Below are 24,594 nucleotides of genomic sequence, written 5' to 3'. Positions count from 1 at the left end.
TCTTTAATTCCATGGCATGTAATCTGCCATTAGCCACATCTAGTGTATCTTTCATCTTGCACATCATAGATTTTATTGCTAGAAATTTGAGACTTTTTATATCTTCCAAGTATTTAGCTAACTTTCAAACATATGGGATACAGTCCCAAGTCATTTTATCTAATTGTCAATTATAACATCTGTGCTATTTATGAATTGGATTGATTGATTGGATTGATCTTTCTCCTCCCATGGGATCACATTTTCTTGTTTCTTTTCATGACTCGTGTTTTATCCCTGGGTGGCAGATATCATGCATTTTACTCTTCCAGGGAATGGATATTTTTGTATACCTACAAATGTTCTTAAGGTTGGTTTTGGGGAATTAAATAAGTTACTTGGAAATAGCTTTGCCCTTTTTGGTCTTTCTCTTGATTTGTTGGGAAGACATGGACTAGTGCTCAGTCTAGAACAGATTGTTTCCCATTTCTGGGACAACACCTATCTGTGAAGACTACTCAGTCCCCATGAATCACACAATTTCCAGGTTGCCTGTGGGGGACAGGAGCTATTCCAACCCCAGGTGAGTGTCGCACAGTATTCACTCACCCTTTCTGTAGAGGTGTGGGTCACTTTCTCACATCTCTGCATAATCCCTAGTCTGCTGAGGACTCAAGGAGGTCCTACTGAAGATCTCTGGGGTTTTCTATTTCTTATCTCTCATGGTCTGCAAGATGTAGTCCCTTGGTCTCCCTAGACCCCTATCTCTCTGTGTTCAACTCAGATGGTTCACCATTGTCTCCTTGGGTCCCCCTCTAGGAGCTGGCAGTTTTGAAACTCAGGGCAATAGTATGGGACAAATATAAGGGACCAGCTTGCTTGTTTCCCTTTTCTTGGGGACCACTGTGAAGTATTGACTGACCAATGTCTCAAAAACTATTGTTTTCTTTCTGAGTGTTTCAAATGAAGGGTAATTTCAATTCATATTACTCCCATAGCTTGGAGGGTACTTCCTTGTATCATAATTGTATATAATTAATTGCATCTTTATGAATTATACTTTCTGCTAAAATTACAATGCTTTGGGTAAAGAAACCATACCTGAATTGATCAACTATATGGTTATAATTCAGTGGAATTACTGGTACAAAAGAATATTCAGTTTCAAAAACTGAATAAATAATAAACAGGAGACATGATGGCATATTTATTTTTAAATTTAAGATGCTTGGTTAAATTGGCAAGCTGATAGAATATAACCCAGCATTTCTAATTTAGTTGATGGTTCAAATGGATGAATTACCTATAGTTTTAGCCAACTCGACAGCCACTCTCCCTTCTCCTAAATAAAAAAGCACTGGTTTTCCTATGGCCAACCATCTCTTCCCAATTCCTAATTACCTGGAATTAGTTTAGTTGTAACTAAAATAAGTGCCAACCACTGCCTGCACCAGTGGCTTGAAGCCCAGGATAAGCCATCAGTTCAACCTATTCCATCATCTCAGTCAGGGAGAGACAATTACCTCAACTAGATCACTAAAACCAAGGTTGATCCTTTTGTAAAGAAGCATTGAAAAATAAAAGCCTTGTTGCTTCCAAGTATTTTAAACTGGTTGAATGGAATCCTCTTGCTTGTGGGGTCCAACTTGCTGCTACAAGGAAAAATAATGAATCTGGGAAGCTAAATAAAGAGGGATCCTAATAATCTTTTAATATCTGGATTCATATATGTTGATGACTTTGCCCTGTGCATTCAGCTAGTTATGCTTGGGTGTCTGTCACAATCTTAAATGACATACAAATGAAATTGGAGAATATTATAAGGTGATACGTAAACTGTTTCTCCACCATGTTTACAGTGAAGGATAAAATGATGTAAGAGGAGATAGGATCAATGCGGGTGAATAAGTCAGCTATTGCCGAATAACAAATCACTCCAAATGGAATGGCAGAAATAATAAGCCTCTATAATCAGGCATCCAGGTCTTTGTATAAAGCCAGAATAGCTTTTCAGAGTGCAGGTCTATGCATCTGTGGGTCAGCTTTAGACCCTGTCTTATACTATTTTATAACAAGCAAACCATCTGGAAGAGCAAAGGGAAAAGCTGACTGCAGAGTATTTTTTCATACTTTAATCCAACATATTCACTAAATCTAATGAGCAAATTCAAGTTGTACAGCTAAACTCAAAACCAAAACACACATCCAACAGATGTTCAAACATAGACACTTGGACAGATCCAGCGTCACAGAGTGAGGAGATATGTCTGCCCATAAGTGGGGGGCTAGAAGTGACTGCATACTTGAACAGACATCCCGTCTGTCAGCAGCTCTCCCAGAGGAGGCTAAGATTTAGCTGCACTTTAGACAATGGGGGAGATGTTCAGATGAATAGAAAGAAAACTCTGTGTATGTGCATAAACACATAAACACATGTGTGCTTGCTTGTGCATGCATGTGTGTGTGTGTGTGTACACACAACTATGGGTGTGTGTACACATGTATGCATTGCAGAAGGGACTATGAGAACAACAAAATGCATAGTGAAGAATAAATGAAGTGAGAAGTTTTATGAGATCACAGCAGAATAGGTTGTTTTCTGGCCACTTCATGCATCTTTTCCTGAGATGATGTAAATAAGCAGATTTTTCTATGACTGAAATATTTTAGCACCTGAGCTGTAAGCAAGAGGTTTTTTCCTAAAATTTCTCCATTGGAAATTGCCATGTATATAAAACATAACTAATGGACACACCAAGCTGGGGGCTGGCACCTGGGCACTGGCATGAAGAGTGCTGTTGTTTCCAGACCCTGGCCATCCAGGGAAGCGGGGAGTGACAAGCCACATATGCCTTCTCCTTTTGCCCAGCTTCTTTTGCTACTGTTTTGCATAACAGCTGCCATCCATGGACTCACAGTGGAAAACTCAGGCCAGAAAAAACTCATTGAGGTTTTCTTGTTATGTTTGGTTTCCTCAGCGATCTCACACTGATTGCTTCACTGTCTGCTCTAAAGTCTTACTCTCATTGCTCACTTGGATGGGACTGAGCCAGAGGTAAAGCATCTTTGTGATCCAGAGAGTGGGCTCCATTCAGTTCTCCAGAGCCAGCTGCAAAAGAGTCACTGAGTGGAGAACAGGCAGGCAGCATCTTCCACCATGTCTGCCCTGCTGGAGCAGGGAGCCAAGAGACACCAGCACACAGGGACAGACAGGGCAGTGTGTCTGATGAGGATACCCGGAAGTGACACACCTGAGGCAGCTAGGGTCTCTGCACACCATGCTGAGAACTCTTGCCTTTGCTGCCATATGATGTCAATCATCTCACCAAAAAGACAGGTTTACTCCAGGATTTATCACTGCCTTGAGTATACCAACAGCCAGACCCTGTCATGGTGCACTTAGGGGTCTGTTCACATCCATGACACCCAAGGGCACCAGTCTTTAATCACATGCAAAACTGTTATTTGAAAACTAAAAGGAAACAAAGAAAACCAAGCTCACAGACAATAATGACAATCAGCATGGGGTGAGGGCCTATGGTATACTGGCCAGCTTTCTAGAGACCTCCTATGCTTCTCTCTCTTTAGCAGAGAGACTGTGTCCTCCTATCTACTTTCTAGATTCCACAGCCAGGTGCACAGGGGCCAGATTCCATGTGAGGTAGCTAGCTGGCCAAAGATGCACCTGGTTACAAGTTCAAGACCACTTCACACAGTACTGCACCACTAAAAATGCCAAGAGACAACTCCCTTGCGGGAGCAAGAAGACAGCCCATCCAGAGTGGAAGCTATTCACCCCCAAGGGAGAAAAGCCAGCCCAGTGATGGGCTATCTTAAATTGATGCACCTGCAAACCTCACACATACACACAGAATAAACAAACTGACAAGGACACCCTGTAGGTGTCCAGAGATGACAGTGCACAAAGTGTCCCTGCATCAAGGGTTAACTGCAGGCAACAGAGAGGGCCCATGCTGGCCTCACTCACAGCCTGCCCCTGCAGCTCTCACTGTCCCTGCACCCCACGCTAGTCACCCACATTCAACAACACTGAGCTCTACCTGAGGCCTGTCTTCCCTCCTGTCCCCATTCTTTTGCTCACTATAAAAAATAAAAATTAGAAAATCACAAGGCTCCTCTATATTTTCCTGTGGCCCCAGTGTGAGCCACAGCTGAGACTTTACTTGTTTCAGAACCAAGCACAAGAATTTCGACTTCAAGATGTCTCTTGATGGATTAGCTGAGAACATAATTGCCAGTTCCTCTGAGATCTGGACTCGAGGCACACACACACTGTCCAGCTAAATGACAGTGTCTAGAACCTTGTGGCCCTCAACTTTCAGATGTGTTGTGCATGCCCAGTGAGGCAGGTTAAACCTGGGTAAGTCGCCAGTCTATGAGAATACAGAAATTTTCATACTAATGGAATTCATCACCATTCATCAGAAACTTCCCACAGCTCTCAAAAAATCACAACTAATGCTTTACACTTGCAGATCAAATGTGGACAACAAAGAAAAGCGCTGCTTCTCATTTGACTCGTGTGGGGTGTCACTTGGGAGTCACTATTGGATCTGCGAGATGTCAGCAACTTCCACACAAAAACAGCCTTTTCATCTGTTGAGGACCATTAATTGGACATTTTCTCTCTTCTGATGAATTACACTAAATCTTTAAAATAGGTGATTTTAGCTAATGCTCACAGCTGGTAATGTGGGATACAGGGACTCAGAAGGCCGAGTCACCCAAGGTCACATGGGCAGGACTGGAACCCAGCTCTGTGTGGATGCAGAGGCAACTGATGGACCTGCCAGGGCCCCCGTAGTCATTCTTCCTTCCAGTCCTGTGGGCACATCTTCTATACACCTCAGATTTGGAAAACTCCCCTTGTGTTTCCATTTAAGCCACAAACTTCTTTCTTTCCCCCAACAGTCTGTTTTTTCCCCTTCCCAGATGCCTTCTCAACTTGCAAATCCTCCTTGAGCATTAATAAATGTGGTCTGGGCCTCTGGCGATACTGTCACTCACTGCCACTTTCTGAATAGGTGTGGGATGAGCTGAAAACAGTCTCTGGTAAAGAAAATACAACACAGCGTGAACCTCATGAAGGCCGGTCCAGGCATATGCTTTCAGTTGAAAACAACACCAGGCCTGCACTTCAGGCAGGGAAGGAGACCACCAGAGAACATGCATTTGACCTCGTCTCTTGCAGGCTGGCAGTGAGGAAGGAGGAAGGGAGGCTGAGTCCCTGGATAGCTCCCTCTGCAACTGCTAGGAAACACCTTGAGAGTCACATATTGAAATTGTGAATTAAAATGCAGGTAGTTGATAAAGTTAAAATGAAAATTACACAGTTTTCATTAACCTCAAAGTTTGGAAACTTATGCAGGGAGACATGACCATTTTTCCAGGCAAAGTCAAATAGCAAAACTCCACCCTCCTCGCCATCCATTTTTATCCTTGTCATCTCCCTTAATCCTTGTCTTCGTAGAACTGTAAATGGGAATGGGAGACATATTCATGATAAATTTCATCTCATGACTGGGAATCAGGATGGGAGTCCCAGACTTCTAGGTAGATGTGTTATTATTTCTCTGAGTATCCTCTGTAAGCCCCATTTGTCCAGTGGGCCCCCCACACCAAGAATCTCCTACATTCCTGTGAATTGTGGGCTTGGGAAGAAATGGCTGAGTTTTCAATACATCATTCACAGAAGAAGCCAAATGTTCAATAAACATATAAAACAACGCTTGGCTTTCTAGTATCAGACAAACCCAATTTTAATGAGAGAGCATTCCATACTTATCAGATTATTAGAAAAGAGCTAAGTGTGTGTGTGGATAAGTTTATAAGAAATAATAATTCCGCACTGTGCTCACTTTAAGAAGTTTTAGCAATCTCCAATCAAGCTGCAGAGGCACACATACTTTCACCCAGTGATTCATTGCCAGGTAGACTCAAGTGCACACAAGCAGACTTGTGAAGGAAACTCGCTTAAGAAAGAACACCAGCCCAGGCCATCTGGAAACATCTGTTTCCCCAGGAGCAGCCCAGGACCTGACATCCATTCCCTTGGCTGGGCGTTAGTGTCAGGACACTTGCAAGCTTGCCCGCTGTTCTGATCTCTCCTTTATCATCACATTGTTCTCATCTTCACTATTCATATTTCCTCACAAAAAGTGTTCACTAAAATATTTTAAATTAAGACCATTCCTGCTCTTCTAAATCAGTGCACTGGGTCTTTGCATTCAGGGACTTTTTGAATTCTTATCACAGTATTTCAGGCAGGTTGTATATTATATTCCATTAAAATGATTCTGTCTAAGGTTGTCAAAATTCAGAGATTACAGCTTCTGCAGCATGCTTTGTCAGGAATATATTCATATATTCACTTTGTTAGCCACTAAACACATCCCACAAGCTTGTATTTAACATCTCATTTGGTAGTGTCATTCAACAAGGAGGATAAAAAGAAGGGATATTTACTTGTGTTATAGAATATATTTTCTAGGAATGTTAGATAAGCACACACTGTCATTCCAAAGCAGGTGTTTCTGTACTTCTAATACCACCAGCAAGGTCAAATACAAAAAGGGAATGGGCAGAGAAAAGAGAAAGTCAGAGAAATGTGATAACTTCTCCTAATTATGCAGCTCTGTTATATAAAAAATCCTCCTTCTTATCCAATCTTTATCATCTTTTCTAAAAATATTACAAACACTCTCACAAAGCAAAAGTTGTAACCCTCATCTGAGTTGCTCTTTCAATTTTAAAATATGACCAATTGATCAAATAGTTTCAGAAAACATGTGTTTCATAAAAACTCCACAGTATTGCCACTGTATCCAGACAGGGATTCCTGAGGGCACAGAGTACAGAGTGCCCACTGGCCTCCTCCAGAACAAGGTCAGGGTCCCTGAGACTGTGGTGACTGGAGCATCCCCCTCTAATGCACATCCCCATCAGTGTCCAAAGCCCACCAGTGTGAGCCTGGCTGATGGTCCTACAGCTGAGCCTTGGCGAGGCTTGACAGAGAGGGTTGGGAGACTGTTTTTGGTAGAGCTGGATTTGAATCTGGGGCACCGGCTCCCAAGCTCACCCTGGTAACCACACCATGCAGAAGGCTCCATAAACAGCAAGTAAGTGACAGGATGGGTGTTAAAGCCAGGTGTGCCACCTGAGCTGTGATAATGAGGCTGTGCTATTCTTTCCCCAAAGGAGAATAATAGGACCCAATCCATATATTATTGTGAGGGTTTCATTAGAACAATTTCTAGTGCTAGCAGTGAGGATGTGCTACGTATGAGTCCACAAGTATTCCATCGTACTGCCATGGAGAGAGAGAGGGAGAAATGAAGGAGAACTGAGAAGCTAGTCTGTTTGGGGAAATGATGGCATTCCTACAGATAAACTAAAAATTTTCAATAGAGCAATTAAGACCAGGAGAATATATTCACATTACTTTTGCTTCTGGAGGATTGTTTTGGGGTGTTCCCACCACCCAGGAGGCTGGACACATATGCCTACGGAGGACAGGAAAATATGAGAGGTAGTGGTGAACAGAGAGCTGTCCAGAGGAAGAAACCTGGGTTTTAACTCCAGCTGCAAGGTTGGCCAGCATTGAGATGTTTTGAGAAGGCACTTGACATTGCTGAGCTCCAATTTCCATGCAAATAGGAAGATAATAATACTGACCTCAAAAGTTGCTGAAGAACTAAGTTAATGTACATCAAGTGCTGAGAAGAGGGCTTGGCACATGAGAGGTGCTCAAAACACCACAATGAACATTGTTATTTCTCTAAAAATGAATTCCATTCATGCCTCAGATATCTCGCTCACAGGCCCTTTGCAAGGTGTCTTTTAGGACTTCTCTAGGTCTCCTGCAAGACCCCACCCACCTCCTCTCCATCTCTTATGCACTTGCTCTTGCTCTTGGGTAGATAATTCCTTACACATCACCAGCCAGGGGAGTGTCTCCATTTGCCAAAGCAAATTATTTTCAAGTGTCCTTCTTTTTTCCATAAAATTCCTATAGTTGCCCTTTAGACTTGTCTCCTTAAACCATTCACAAAGCATTTTTGTGTCATTTTGCAACCAGAACTTCCTCTGGTGAGATGTTCCTCTGAACCACTTCTGAATGGTTTGAGAAGAGTCAGGTCCACTCTTGATTGTGTTGTAGGGAGGTGGAATACCCTGCGTTTGCAACACTCCAAAATACGAATCACATTTGCAGCAAGAACCTACACTGACCCTGGCTCCTAGGAAGCATAATAGCTACTGGTTTGAATGAAATATCTGTAAGATGCCAGCTCTCTTTGAACACCTTAGTCTGTAGCTAGAGTGACCAGCATGCTGGTTTTCTGGGGTATGAAGAAATTCTTAATATGCAGGATTTACAGTGCCTAACAGAGTAAACTCAGCCAAACCAGAGGCGTCAATCCTCTATGTGACCCTAAGAGCTCACTGGTCCACAAGAGCTCCTAAAACCACTAAGACCAGAGCAGAGGGACATCAGATGCAATGTGTCAGTATTTACCACACTCTCAGGAACACTGGCACCATCTGGCAAGTTGGAGAACGACACCAATTTCTGCATTCCACTGCCACAGGCTCTGATTCCAGCTCCTTGGGGACAGGAGTCTGGGCATATAAACAGCTCCTCAGCCTTTGGAATACTCCCCAGGAAGTCCTGCCTGGGATGAATTTCTTCACACCACACTGTCTACATCATCACATCCTTGCAGTCATCAGACATTCTGAGACATTACCAGCACTGGAAACTGAAGCACTTTTAGATGGTGATTAATGACAACTGTAAGGACACTTCTAATTTGGATTCCCCAGCAAACCACATTCTCTGTGATAAATTAACCACAAGGAGGCAGAAAGAGGCTTGCAACTCCCTCTGGGCAGCTGAGCGGCTGTCAAAGGCCTGCTTCCTGGGAAGGGAAAGCTTTTTTTCAGAACAAGATGGATAAGGCAGGGAAGATTCCAGGGAAGTGAACTTTGGAGGCGCCCCATGGTACAGGAGCTGCCACAGGTCCACAGAGCAGAGGGGGAGCCTCACTCCTGCCCAGTCAGTGTGGGGCACAATGACCTGGCCATCAGGAACACCAGATTTGGGTTTCTGAAGCATGAAGTGAGTTGGAATCATCTTGAAAGAAAATCAATTAGTGCCAGAAAAGCAGCAGCCTACGAATAAGCATGCAAAGTAGGGATTTTAATTCTGATACCTGGACGCATGAAAGGGAATCTCTGTGCAGATGTGAACCTTCTCCAGTGAACAGTGATTGCCTGAGATTTCTCCCTCTTCCCTTGTTTCATCATTTATCATATTTTTTCTTCTAAGAATGTGAAACTCAAAGCTAATCTGTTCCATGACTTAGATATATGTGTATATGTGCCTCTATATGAAATATGTACATACAGTATGTATATATGTTAAATTATGTTTAAGCATAACATAAAATGTAATAAATACATGTTAAGTTATGTGTATATGTGTATATAGTAATACTATCCTTTTTGCTAAACGGTTGTATTCAGAGGTGAGTATACATTGAATTTCTTATACAAAATAATTATTTAAGATTTCCTACTAGAAGTAAGCTGCTGAAGCATTTATTTTATGTTATTTTCCAAATAAAAGACAGACAGACCTCAGCTGCTGTTCAACTGATGTGGAAGGAGAGGCCTCCGATTGGACCACCAAAGCCTGGCTGCTGCGTTCGGTGGGCCTCTCCATGAAGAATGTACTGGCCTCCACCAGTACATGACCCATGCATCATGATGGCTGAGCCAGTGAGGAGAGCTATGCTGAGACTGATGTGAGGTCCAGGGACTTGGTCCCAGGATGTCATTTAAGGTAAACACCTCTCTCTGCTCCAATGGCTTTTCAGAGTGGGAGGCAGGGGTATTTACCCCCGACACACACACACACACACACACACACACACACACACACACCCTGCACTGCTTCATCAGAAGGCTCCCAACTCAGGCAGAAGCACAAATCTGCATACTACTTTTCTGAAGAAATTACTGGAAGTAAATTGAGATGGTCATAATATGTAGTTTTGTCAGGAAAATTAATGAATTAAAACCACATGTATTAATGTGAGTCACACAAATATAATATTTAGTAATAAACACAAGTTGTTACTTACTTAAAAATGATTACATTTTATAACATTTTCAAACATGCAAAATACTTCCTAAATGCACAGATATAAGTCACAGTGGCTAAAAACTAACAGGAAGGACAGACACACAAATGCAGGGTAATGATGACCGGATGGGACTCAAAAAGGAGATGGAATGAAGAGGTGTAACAGCATCGGGGGGCTCTGTCTTCATAATGTTTTATGTCTGAAGCCTCTTCCTGAGCACCAGTGTACCCCAGGGGTGCAGATTATCTACCATGTTTGCCATTATCAGTCTTCATGCTTTTCTTAGATATTGCATCATAATTTTTTTTAAAGCCTCAGTTTTGACTGACATCCACACAAGCAAACACCTCCAAGTCCACCAATGTCCCCTGTCACTGACCCTGGATGTCCTCAACTCCCCCTACTTCCTAGCCAAACATCACAACCACCAAAATCAGATGCTGCAGAGGAAGGCTAGGTTTCTGGCCTGGGATGTCCTTTCTTTTTGCATTTATGCTCCTCTGATGTTTCCAGGACATTCCTATGCTGCTGAAGCCTGTGACAAGAGTAAGGAAGATCAAAATAAATGGCCAATTCAATCTGAATATGAACTTGCTCTATCAAAAGCAGCTTCCTTGCACAAAGCAGTGGTAGGACACCAAGGTCTGCATGTTCTCACCTTGTCGGGCATTTTCTGCTTCAGAAAGGATTAGTTTAGATTTCATCATAAAAAATATCTTTCTGAAAATCACTCCCACCAGTGGAGCTCTAGCATTTAATCTTGCTCATCCCTGCAATTTATTCTCCTGCAATTCTCCCTAACATCTTTACATCATTTTCAAACTGTAAAAATCTTTCAGTTGTATGTCTTTGGCAGAGTCTGAATCCGTACAGAATGAACATGAATTATATTCTCTTGTGTCTTTGAAATGCAGACATTAGGAATGGAGACTAAGTTAAAGGTTGGTGAAAGCATCCTAAATGTCTCTGAAGCCTTGGATTAGCACCTCCCTGTCAGCAACACTCATTTCTATGTCTCCAGCCAAGACCTCCCCTCTGAGCTCCAGACTCAGGTGTCTTCATCCCTATGAGAACTCCACCTAGATATTTTGTAGGCATTTTAAACATAGCAGGCCCCAGATTCAAGAGCCATCCTTTAACTGTCCCACCAATAAGTTTTGCTCCTTCTGCATGTCCATCTGCACAACTGCATCCAACCAGGTGCTCCAGACAGGTTCTTGGAATTTACTCTAGAACCCCCTAGAGCTCCTCAGTCATCAGAGCCTTGGTGTTTTACCTCCAGGTGGGTACTGAATCCCTCCCACTCCTCTCCTCCTCTGCCATTACCACATGCCTTCCACCAGTGTGGCCACAGTCCCAGGACTCTCTCTTTCTACTGCAAAAGCCTCCGGACTCACCTCTCATCCTCCATCTGCCCTCTTTCTACATTCCTGTTATCATCTCTTCAAAATAACAATTCCTCTGCCTAAGACTAAAATACCCTTGGGACAAGGCTGATGCCCTGTGTGAGCGGTGCCTGCCTCCATGTGTGCCTGGCCTCCGGGGTTGTCCCTTCTCCAAGCTCCAGCCACATGGCCTTTCATTCAGACCTCTGTGTGGCAGTCACTCTCCCATCTAACACTGTAGCCAGCCTTCACTTTCCTTCCCATTTGCACTGCAAAGGTTGGCAGAGATAAATCCAGTTTCTTCTGGCTCAGCTGAAACTGTGTTTAACCCAGTGCTCGGCTCCCAGCAAGGAAACCAGATGTTTGTCAGGTGCCTGTGGTACAGATACACACTCTCAATATAAACGGGAAAAATGTCACTGGTGACACCCCTTCCACATTTCTACTTGCTCTGAATGTCAGTGTCAATTCAGGAAGATGGTGCCTACCTTGTAACCATGAGGGCAGAGTAAGCCAGTGGGAGAAGCTGAGGAATTGTGGGCTGTCTGCCGGCAGACTCATGTTATATCCTTATTCTTCATGATCATATTTGTCATTACAGAGAATTAAGAGTATTCGGGACAATTATCAGCCTTAATTAAATACATTACCACTGAAGTTCAGGTCTTCATCTGCAAATAAAAGTGGGGCTCAGACTGGCTCCTAGAGCACCTCAGACCTGAAATGTTATGATTCCAAGACAATGGCATTACAGTTACATAGCTTCTGGTCAGAAGAGAATGAAGATAATTAACTCCTAGAGACATAAAAGGTGCTTTGATTTATGTGCTGCTGATATCACTAAAAACAAGCACACATTCTTTCTGTGGTTCCCAATCCTGTTACTATGGATACTGGTGGTAATGGCAGGTAAACCTGCAAAACCATGCATTACAGTGTTGTAAAGAAAGTGGGCAGACAAGGAGATAAAGAGAGTAAGTAGTCGCCAGCTATTATCTAGGCTATTTATGTCCCTTGACATCAACTGTTGAGTGTAATTGGCATCCAAACACCTGAGCCCTGATTTTTTTATTTCCTCATGTCAGGTCAGTTTGTATCCGGACAAAATATTAAGAAGGATGCCCTTCTACTCCATAATGCACTATAAATAACTCAAAAATACATGTCCATTAGCAATGGAAGCATTTGTTCGTGGACTGCTGAGGGTTTGTCAGGAAAGCAGACTGGTGGGCATGAAGTTGATAAGGTGGTGGGGCATGTGTTCTTTATTCTCCTAAAACTCAGCCATCCTACCCTAGACACTGAAGAATGACTGAATGTTGCTATACTTCGAATCCCTTAAAACACATTTAGATTCACAGAACAACTGATCCGAGAGCACAGAGTTCCCTGTACCACCCTCACTCCTACCTCCACACTCTATTTCTAATTGTGAACATTTACAGTAGCCTGGTGTGTCAAGTACAATTAATGAACCAATACTGATTAATTAGTTTCATATAAACTCTGTTCCTTAATTTTTACCTGTTTTCTCTTCTAGAATCCCACCCAGCCTGCCATATTGCATGTGTTATGTCCTTAGCTCCTCTGGGATATAAACCATCTTGGACTTTTCTAGTCTAGGACCCTGATAATTGTAAAGAACACAATTCTGGGATTTTGTAGGATAGAGACTGGAATTTTTCTGATATTCTCTAATGATTAATAAACATGGGTCACAGGTTTGATTAGAGAGGTAAGATGCAATGGCCATCACATCATCCTCATTGTTCCCACAAGTTTTAGGACTGATGTGCTGGCCTTGGTCACTTGGCTGAAGTAGCAAAAGTAGTAACTTTACCTCTGTAAAGTTACTCTTTCCCCCACCTTTCCATGCTGACTCATGAGAAGAAAGCCCACTATACACAACCCCCACTTAAAGAATCCCTACTTTAGAGTGAGAAGTTACATAATTCTGTTGGGATTTTCTACATGAAATAATTGTCCATTCTCTATCATTTAATAAATCATGTATGTATGTCAGAATGTACTTGTAGAGATTTAGTGCTCTGGTGTATAGTATCATACTAATTCATTTAACTTATCTCCACAATTGTTCCAGCTTTAGCAAGTGGTAATCACTTTGGCTGGGTCCTGTAACCCTTAAATATATGTCCAACAAAGGAGGTGTGTGTGTGTGTGTGTGTGTGTGTGTGTGTGTGTGTGTGTGTAAGTATTGTTTTAATGCTAGTACTATAAGAAACTCTGGAATCATCTTTTGTTTTCTGCCCCAGTCCTAGAACTAGTCATTTTCCCAAGGACCTCTGATTCCTTTTTTTGGAGAACAGTGTTAAAAATAAAACTGAGTGTGAGGTGTGTTCATGGGCTGCATATTTCTTGTACATCATCTTGGTTGTCCAATTCAGCTGACAAGGAAACACATGTATGTATACTAATGCATGCACATACACATGTCTGTAGATATTTCTCTTACTAAGGCTCTGTATCTGTTAAGTGAAATGTGAGTTTTCCATGGTGACTTCCACTCTAACCCACTGCCATATTATTATTATTAATTATTATTATTATTTCTAGCCTCTTATTCTTTGTTACTCGTCTATAAATTCTCACCCTGTGAGAGATTTAACTTCCAGTCTCCACTGCCCATTTTTCTCAATTGTTCACTTCCAGTATGTATGTATATCAGAAATTTAAATATGTTCCTCTGGGAAACTTTGTCTACTTCATTAGTTATGATAAGTCCCTTTTGCCTTTAATCTTAAAGACTTCATTTACAAAGATATTTAGGTCAACATCTTTGTCTACTTACTGTAAGGCCATTTTGCATATTTGTAATAAGCTAGAAATCTTAACACAGCATGTATTTCTTTCTGAGATACCTTGCCTCCCAAATTATTTTCCTTTAAATTTGCTGTAAAGATCAATTGCTGAGAGCCATAGCCTAGTCCAAATGACGAACGGCATTTTTGCCAGAATGGAGTGGTTGAGAGGTGATGCCAGCAAGCCATTGAGATGATAATGGTTATGTTAAGCTGTGTATATTAGACCCCTGCTGTCTGCCTCAGCCTGCTACTTTGGAGTTCTCTCTGGTATTCCCGGAGAGTTCCCATTGGTTGGGGAAGTACTGGAGGTGGGATTTCCAGTTGGTGTGTGGTGTCCAGAGAAAAGGTCCCATGCATGGCATTCAAGGGAGTGCAGAGAATAAAGGAGTTCCTATTTTGAACCTACAAGGCTGTGTGGTGGCTCGGTTATTTTGTGCCCAGCCAGACTGTGGCAATAAATTGTATTTAACAAATAGTTATATGTCCATAATTGCACTGCAGCAAGCAATAGTTTTATTACCCTAAAGTTTTCCTGTACTTCACCTTCTCATCCTTATTCATCACAAACTCTTGGCAATTGATGGTTACTTTACTGCCTCTAGGGTTTTACACTTTGGAACCACATAGTATAAAGTCCTTACAGTCTGGCTTCCTATAATGTGCACTTAAATTCCTCACCTTGCCATTGCTCGATAGCTCATTTCATTTCACTGCAAAATAACATTCCATTTTAGAGTGGTATCATGTTATTTTATTAACTTATTGAAGAATATCTTGGTTGATCCATGTTTTGATTATCACATATAATAAAAGTGATATCCCATCATCTTGCCATATTCCACTTGAGCAATTTCCAGATACTCTCCCACTCATGGGCAGGGGAATATTGAAAGGCATGAGCAACGGATCACAGGAATCATTAGTGGTCACCATCTGGAGTATCTCCACCACATAAATAAATTGCTATCTTATCATTTCCCATTATAGGGCACCTGGGTATGCCCATAACCCATGAATCAACTGCTGGATCCAGAGTCTGAAGGTGAGGTCTTGAAAGAGCACCCAGGGAACTATCCTTGGTGCTGAGATCCAGAAGTGAGTTTTCTGCCTTCTTTGAGCTCATGATACTGATGGTCTAGTAGAGGAACTCAGGGCATAGATACATACATAAATTTATGAAAATAAAACTAAGATTATTTCAGATTGACTGGATAATGGGGCAGGAAGAAACTGGGGTAGGGATATCTTAGAATGGTCAGAGAAGACTGTCCAGGACACAAGTTGGGATGTGACAAATGGGGAGAGGTCAACCCAGAACATCTGAATTGACAGACTTTTAGCCTGATAAAACAATGAAGAAAGAGTTGAGATGAAAATAAGTCTGATTTTCCAGGAAGCAACTGATGCCTTTGTAACCCTGACCAAGACGTATAAAGTGTAAGAAATAAGTGGGAAAGAAACAAGGTTCTGAAGAAATCTTAGTCTTTGTTATTACTCAGCTTAAAGACTATCTCAAAGAAAGAGTTAGTCCTTCAATTCACAGACAGGATTCTTGAATATTCAGAGGAAAGCCATGCCCTTCTAGATTTGTATTCAATTGAAATTATAAATAGGGTTTACAAATCATCAATGGCCTAACCTCTCAATGGTGTGTATATGTATTCCAGGTCTGTAGTTTAACTACCAACATATCTCAATTAGGAAACTAGAGAAGATAGATAAGATTCTCAGCTTAAGAAACAACCTCTTCAACCTCAACAGAAAGGTAGGATCAGAAGTCCCTGCAGACAGGACCAAGAATTTCCTTAGAAACAGTTCTTAAACATGATGAAAATGCTGTACAATTAAGTGTTATAATGAATAAATTCCAAAGTGTTATGAAGACAGTGAGCTGGATCAATTAATGCCCTAGAGAAATTTTAAGGAATACTTCATATATGAAATCGCACTTGCATTAAACCTTAAGGATTAAGGGGTAGTTTGCCACTCATAGAAAGGTCAGTATGGTGATTTTCCCTTCATGCTGTGGGAATCTATTTCTACCTTAATATAAAATAGAAACTGCAATTAAGGTCAACTTAAGTGGAGTTCTTCACTCCTGATGTAGGCTTTTGGTTTTCATTTGCAAGTAACTTAAAGGTTCATCCTAAATATTTTGAGATTATCATAGGTCCCAAGACACAATTTTTTACATGATAAAGGCCTATAACCAGCATGTCATATTGGGAAACTCTTGGCTTTGCAAGTAAAGACTAACTTGATTCCTAGGAATTTTCTTTTGAAGACAGAAGGTTCCTGCAATTATTATATGGCAGCTCCCAGACTGATAAGGTCTTGGGGGAAAAAGTGTTTATGCTGATAGTAACCTCTTGGTGTTCAAACACTACAGTGGAGGTAAAGAAAAAAATTAAAAAGACGACAATAATTAATGGGACCCCTGAAAATTGATTTAATTTAACAAACAGTTTACAAGTGAGCAATATAAATTCTGACCCCCATTGGCTTTGAAATGTCATAGTCCTCTAGGAATTGCCAGTAACAACTCTGAAAGAGCCACAGATAATTAACCCTGAGAAAAGTTACCAAGTTACAAATGAGTTTGAGGTGCTGCCTAAATGTCAACCGTAGTGTCCTTACAGGGTCCTTCCTGCAGGGTCACAGGGTTTGCTCTCTGGGTAGCTAAGGCCCAGGGCCTCCTCTCCCTTCAAACCCCCAGCCCTCTTCCCGCTGTGGGAAAACTGCGAGAGGAGGGTGAATGCGTGTCCCATTCAGGCCTGGCACCCCTGTGGCTGAGACCCCCAGCGCCCACACAAACCTGAGTGTGGTTCTGGTTTGGGCCAGGCTGGCCTGGGCCCCAAATGCCTCATTCCCCCACCCTAGAGGAGGAAGCAAAGAATGAAGACCTGCTGAGCCATCTCCAGCATCATGAGAGAAGCCAAGGAGGCCATGGAGCAGGTGCAGCCTGGCTGTGTGCACCCGAGGCCTGGGAAGGGCGCCCTCCCACATTCTCAGGGCGCCATCTTGGCCAGCAGAAGGGATCTCTGGGGAAGAGTTTCGGGAAGTCCCACCCACTAACTTCCGCCCACACCTCATTGGACCCACCAGTCACATGTCCACAGGGGCTGCTGGGAGGTTTTGCTTTTGTCTCCTAGGTGCTTTACAATAGCAGAGGAACACAACCAGGGTTCTGTGAATGAAGAATAGAATTTAAAAGACTGATAACACAGAGTTGGCAAAGAGGGCCAGCACCTGGAAACTCCCATGCATCCTTGTACGGAAGGTAAAATGGCACAATCACATGAAGACACTTTGGCAACTTCCTATCAGCTTAACTCACTAGTTACCAGGTGGTCCAATAGCAGTGCTGGGGGCTTACCAAGTAGAGATGAAAAATGCAATACTTAGCACATGAATATTTTGTAGCAGCTTTGCTCATAATAACCCAAACCTGGAAACTAGCCAAATGAGTGTCAGCATGTGACAGGATAAACAAATGGTGATAAATGTACTCCCAATAACAAAATTCTGCACAGCTTTATAAAAGGGCTGAGTTTCTGGCCTAGGGTGCCATTTCCTGCCTTATCTCTCCTTTCAGGGCTTCTGGGTGGAGAGCCACTTCTGCCCTCCTTCCTGACTAAAATAGTTGAAGCCCAGCTATAAGCTGGCAGGGAAGGAAATTGCCAAGTGAAATTGAAAAGTTGCTTCTGCTTTCTAAAAGCATTAGACACAGTTTGGAATCCCGTGGGAACCCACTGTCCTTGAGATTGAAGGTTTTCAGACAGAAGAGGGAGACCCAGATTTTCACAAACATGCTCTCTGCTACTTAAAAGCAGGGCCTCATTTCCCTCTAGAACTTTAAATTTGCATAAGTGGGACATTTTTCTTCTTTTATGGTAATTTGAAAAAGCAAAACTGATGTCCAGAAGCAGACAGAATGAACCAGATGAGGGAATGGTAGATGGAAAAAATTTTAGAGGGATGGTCCTGAAGGCTGACTTGGAGCAGAGACATAAGGAAGGGAGCGAAGAACTTGGGAGGAGGCTTCCAGGCAGCTAGGAGAAGACAAGTTAAGCTATGACCAGCTTGGCATGGTGGAGGATAGTTAGTTGGTCAGGTGGCAGAAAGAGGAAGGTGGAGAGTTGGAGAGATGGGATAAGGGAGGAACAGAGACCCCTTGTGGACCCTGATGGATCATTTGTGACTGCTCCCAATAGCCATCCTTCCCTTTCTTCCTCAGGAATAGAGATAGATTTTTCAGCTCTGCTAAATAATGGCCATATTTTCTTGCTTTTGTTTCCCTTCAGTTAGGTGTGCCTTGTGAGTAACTTATGATATATAACAAATATGAGTGCTTAAAGTTTTCCTTGATGTGTTCCTAATAGCAGTGGTAGGGCTTCTTATTTCACAGTAGCTGGTATGTGGGTATAATGGTTTGAGCTCCAGTGTCTGTCTTAGACCATGAGCTGACTTAGGAGTGGATTTTTTTTGCACAGTACAGTAACAGGAAGATCTTGAGGTCTAATACTAGATGTGGTATTAGTTTGGTAATACTAGTCTACCACAAACTTTTGCTCTTTAAAGCTGTACTTGGGACTTTCCTGTGATTCACTGCTGAGCATAATCTTTGATATATCAAGATAAAAACAATTTTTGTTCTAACCTAGAGGAAATGTTGGAGATTTTTAAGCCTAGAAGTAACATGACTAGATACACAGATTTTAGAGGTTCATTTTAGCTGCCATGAGAGGTCAGGCATGAAGGGCCATGGAGTGGGTACACTAGTGGTACACTAGAGCTAGTTCCTGCTCTCTAGGCAGAAGTTGATAGTTGGATTAGACTGTGGTGGAAGTGCTTTGTATGATGAGTGGTGATATTTGGGATGGATGTATGAATTTTATATATTTAGCTTATCAAATTCATGGAACTTTTTTAAAAAATAAAATTTATGGAAATAATTTTTATGCAGTATATTATATCCATTTAAATGTGTGGCTTCATGCATTTAGAAAAATATATACATCTATACTGCAAATCCACCATCAAAATTAAGATTTTGAACATGACTATCATCTCCCAAATCCACTAATTTCCTCTTTCAGTCAGCACATACACAAACCCTTGTCTCAGGCATATGCTCACTTGTTTTCTGTCAATCCAAATTAGAATTTTTCCTGTAATATCACGTAAGCAGAAGCATACAACACCTGTGTCTAGGTTCTTTTACTCTGTTCTTTTACTTCAACTTCAGAGGTTGAAGCCATGCTTCTGTAGTCCTCCTGTGGCCCTGTGGCCACTGAGCCCAGGGAACCACCCTAGGTGCACCTGCACTTACTAAAGACAGCCTGATATTGTGCCAGTAATACTACTCCAAGAGAAAGCTCCAGTCACTGTACTAGGTTTGCCCTTAGAATTCTCTACACACCAAGAACCTGTACATTCCCATGGATGACATGAAAGGCCTGCAGGACCAGGGCCTGGGAAAGATGGTTCTGTTAACCAGACTGGCACCTCCTTCAGCAGACAACAGCACCACTGAGCCCTGCAATCTCCATCTACAACCTAAAGCCCATCTGGAATCCAGCTCAGCTGCTGGCGGGGAAAACCCAGAGTGCAGTCAAGGCAGCTGTACTAGGAATGCACGTTGCTGGGTGGTGCTTAGACCTACACTGAGCTCCTTCGACCTGCATCGCCAGCCCAAAATGGAGCATGGTTGTAGGGATGGAGTGCAAAGATTGACTTCATCTTCCACACAGAAGGGTGACTGAGCTGGAGCACCTAGGGCTGAAGGGAAGATGAGCCAGGAGCCAGGCTCTTCTTATTCCTAGTATCACAATTTTGCTGATTGGAGGGTAGCAAGTGCGACCCTGGATCCCGTTCCCTGGAGACCATCCGCTGAACTTTTCATAGCCACAACTTTTCATGAGCTCCAGTGACCCTCTGGAGACCTTGGACCAGCTGAGCTTGCCCTATGCACCTAAGAATTCCTTACAGAAGCAGCTCAACCAAGGGAAGTGAGGCTCTCAGGTGCCACCAGCGCCCTCTCTGGCAGTCCAGACAAATCCACAGCAGGTCCCTTCCGGTCCCTTCCAGCTGGAGGTCCCAGGAGACTTCCAAACGCCTGGCCCCCGCCACCCAGCCGCTCCTGCGATCCCTTAACCCTGCAGCGCGCAGCGGAGCTGGGACCCTGCACAGGACACCTCCCGCCCACGCTCGGAGAGCTGCGCTGGACCCGCCCCACAGCTGCTCAGGTCACTGCTTCCCAGGAGTCCGCGCTGTCCCCGCGCCGGTCTTCCCTAGGCGCCGCCTGGGGATGAGCTGCACATCACTGCAGGACTTGCATAACTTTCCCTGAGCGCCCCAGTGGAACCTGCGGGGGCCGCCGCGCCCCAGCCCACCTGTGCGGGACTCCAGCCCTCTTCCCTCTCCCGCCAGCTCCTGCTGGATCCCGCCTGATCCCCACCCGCTCCATCCCCGTCAACCAACAGGGTGCCAACAGCCCGCTCCTGCGCCTCTTTTCCTGCTCGGTCTCCGGAATCCGCCCTTCTCCTGGCTGATTCTTCACAGCGGCCCAGGCCCCGCCCCCGACACTGGGAGCAGGTGGAGAGAACCCACCAGGAAGGAGGAGAATGTGAGCGCATCCTCTGGCACCCAGGTGTCCGTGCAGGGAAAAGAAGTGGTGGAGGGGAGGGGGTGGCTTCTCCGTAGGAATCCGCTCTTCCAGCTGAGGAACTCATTTAGCACCCCCATCATTTCTGCTAGGAGTGGCAGCCTTGGAGAATTCTGCCCATGACGCAGCGATGTGGAGATGAGCACGCCTCTTTCCTCATTCTGAGTCCCTGAGGGACAGTGGTCAGGCACTTGTCAAACCCAACTGCAGGTTCCGACTTGCTCTGGTCTTTAGTACTGCTGGCAGAGAGATGAAATGTCCTGTGACTTATTATGGAAAGATTTGCAGTTACTTTTTTTTTTTTTTTTTTGGTCCTGGGGATTGAACTCAGGGGCTCTCGCTCAGCCAGTGAGCCACACACATCCCCAACCCTATTTTGTAATTTATTTAGAGATAGGGTCTCACTCAATTGCTTAGAGCCTCACCTTTGCTGAAGCTGGCTTTGAACTTGCACTCCTCCTGCTTCAGCCTCCCAAGCCTCTGGTATTACAGGCATGCTCCACAGCGCCCAGCTGTAGTTAAATTTTTAAACAGGAAAAAAGTAAGATATATATTCCATATTAGACCTGTTGACTGATATGTCAGGGAAGGAAACAGGCACACAGGCATGTAGAAGGTCTTCAATGGATGCTCTTTCTGTGCTGTCTGGTTTCCTAGTATGCTTGCATTGTCAAGTGAGGAAAGCAAACATGAGTTCTCCTCCGACATCCCTGCCACTGTTGTTATTTCAATCCGGAATCAGGCAAGGGAGACTGGACTGCTCTCCCCACCCTACCCCAATGCATTTTTCCCCCTGATCCACCCAGTTGCCACCTGCAGTTTATGATGCTCAGGCCACATGGACTCTGGGGTTAGATGTGGAGATGATCACACCTCTTCCCTCATTCTGACCTCAGTCTGGACCTCCTAAGAGGATTAAACCTCCTGAGAGGTTTAAAAAGAAGTTTCTGGGCAACCAGAAACCTGCAGAGAATGGTCAGAATGTAGCTGCAGCCCCTCCCCAAGCCAGCAGTGCTGGCCCTGGTCCAGAGCTAACAAAGAGCAAACCAAGGATATGACCCAGGCTGTCAGAATGACCGCGGTGAGTGAAGGGTGAGCGGGCTGACACCAGTCCCCTGACGACCTTGTTTTCCAGATGCTGCACTGGAGGATCTCTAGGGCCATCCTTGGGGACAGGCAGCAACTCAAGAATGTGAATCTCAGGGGAGACATAATTGAATGAAGATCTGATTGTGTTGCCAACTGCTGTGTGCTCAGCCTCCGAGAAGAAAAAGAGTAGCCATTGTATCTTTGCCATGACGTGAATGAAAGTAACAGCCATCGGGTACATGCAGTATTTATACAGTAATAAGTTTCAGGGTTGGTCCATGTGTTGAGATGCCATGAGAGTCATGTGTGATGGGTCACATGACATGGATAGTCATCAAAGAGGTCAGAACTCTTTGGCTCAGAAAAGAAATGAAATAATTGCTGAAGCCAGGCAAAGCCAAATAAAATACTCACAGTTATTATTAAAAGTTCAAGTGCCAACCATTGGGTTGGGGATGAAATGAGATTTACTTTTTAATAGTAATCTGTAAGACAATAGCAAGAAGAGTTTGTTCTTACCTCTAGTTTTATTAGCTGTGTGACATTGAGAAAGTTGTCTAAACCATGCCTGACCTAGTATGGCTTTCAGATGGAGGATGTTATTATGATCACTTCTTCCTAAGGCAGAATGTGAGCATTAAGTGAAATGGTTATGCAGAGTGTTTAATGCTAGCCCAGAATAACTGCTTTTTAAATGTTGGGGAGTACTACTCTTTCTGACCACCATGCATATATATCCACTCCCCTCTGTATAGTTCCTGATGAATTGAGTATAAACTCTACATGGGTTTTATTACTTCACTTAAATGTCAGAGTGAGCCTGGCAAGTGCTAAGAAGATGTGTTAGTACAGATTTTCCCCAGAAGTAACAACCAAGAGAGAATGCCTTAGAACTATAAAAGATTTAGGGGGAGAAATACCAATGGAGGATAAAAGGGATTGCAGGGGTACCAGAGAGAATGCAGCGAGTCTTCAGGAAGGAGTGCAGGACTGATACCTAGAAAAGGGCAGGAGGCAGGCAGGGGACTATATGGCAGTGTGGTCAAGCCACAGTCCCTGCTCAGTGACTCCTAGCAAGTGGGAAGGCCTGCCTTAGCACAGGGCCTTTCTTGGCATAGTCTGGGAGCAGGTTCAGGAAGTATGGTTTCTGTAAACATATGGAGTGGAACAGAGAAGACAGTGGCCAAGCAGCCAATCAGAGCCCAGCGCTTCCAGGCCACACAGATCTGCCAGGCATACCTGCCCAGGAAGCAACCCCTCTGTGGCTCTCATGAGTCTGTTCTTCTGAGACTAGTGAACCAAGGGCATCCCATATTCTTATAAATCTCAGGGTTTCCTCTTCCACTCTGCATTCCAACTATCCCTCACCTTAAGTGCCATCTCAGTAGCATGCCTTGTGGCAAGAGGTGAGCCTGCATTCCTGAAGGGTCTGAGCATGGTCAGGTCTGAGTCACAGTGGCACCATTCTGTTAAAATGCAACAAGGCACTAAAAGAGATGTCTCACCTGGACCCCACACATTCTTCTCCCTCCTCTCATTGGTAGAAGCAGCCTTGCCTGTTCTTGTCGATCAAGGTCAAGTACCTTCTTTGAAGTTCTGCTGGCCTATGAACACAAGGAACCCACAGTGCCCTGGTGATAGCTGCCCCTTGCAGTTCCATGGGACATCCACTATACACCCTGATAGGGTCATGTGAAGAAGCTGGGGATGGGGGCTTATACAAAGCCACTGGGTCTCATGAGGGTCAAGGGCTTCTGCTCCTGCCACTTATTCAGTGCCTCTGTCCTGCTAAGATGAGGCCCAGATAAGTCTTTTTCTTGTTTTAGAGAAAGGAGTATTGCTGGGCCCTTCTGCTGTGAAGATTCTGCAATTCTAACAGAATATGCTCATCATGAGAATGTCCATAAACATGGCCCCTTGTTTCTGGGGGTATACTGCTCCATATCTATCAGGGCCTAACAAGAGCTGCTTCTTTAAAAAGTGTAATACATTGCTTGGACCTCAGAAGCCCAGTGCTTGTCTTGCGATTCTCCTAAGGGGATTTTCATAAGTTTCATGTGGCATCTTCGTTCCCACTGACATCCCTTACACTACAGTCCACAGAGGTGTTTAGCTCAACCACCGGAGTGGATTGCATCAAGTACTACATGACTGTGGAGCCCTTTTCTGTCATTTCCCTGCTCATAGCCAGCAGCTAGACATGTCACATGGTCCTGGGTGCTAGAGTAATATCCCTGAGTGCACAGTGTGTTTTCTCTGAAGCACAAAGAAGCCCAGTAGTTGTTGTGTTCCCTCCTTGGAACAGACACAACAATATGTTGTTCAACCCAGAAAGGATGCTTTGCAGGCCTGTGAGCAACGGATACCAATAAATTCTGCAAAGTGCATCCCTGAGTCTTCACACCCTCTGGAGCCAAGGGGTCTGCCAAGGCCCCCAGTATCGTAGTCATTGTCTACAATTTTATCATGTTGATGCAATGGGC

At 43.7% G+C, this 24,594-nt stretch overlaps 1 long non-coding RNA gene across 1 annotated transcript in view; it reads right to left on the bottom strand.

Moving 5' to 3' along the window:
• LOC120892055 (uncharacterized) overlaps positions 1-21,250 on the bottom strand; it is a 102,236-nt gene extending 80,986 nt beyond the window's left edge. The window contains exon 1 of the long non-coding RNA XR_013429710.1: positions 20,968-21,250. This is a non-coding gene — a long non-coding RNA (uncharacterized LOC120892055). The remainder of the gene's footprint in view (positions 1-20,967) is intronic.
• Positions 21,251-24,594: the final 3,344 nt, after the last annotated feature.

Source organism: Ictidomys tridecemlineatus, chromosome 2 (genome assembly GCF_052094955.1).
Source record: "Ictidomys tridecemlineatus isolate mIctTri1 chromosome 2, mIctTri1.hap1, whole genome shotgun sequence".
NCBI lineage: Eukaryota > Metazoa > Chordata > Mammalia > Rodentia > Sciuridae > Ictidomys > Ictidomys tridecemlineatus.
Note: the sequence above shows the minus strand (reverse complement) of the source record. Positions and strands in the feature narration are given on the sequence as shown.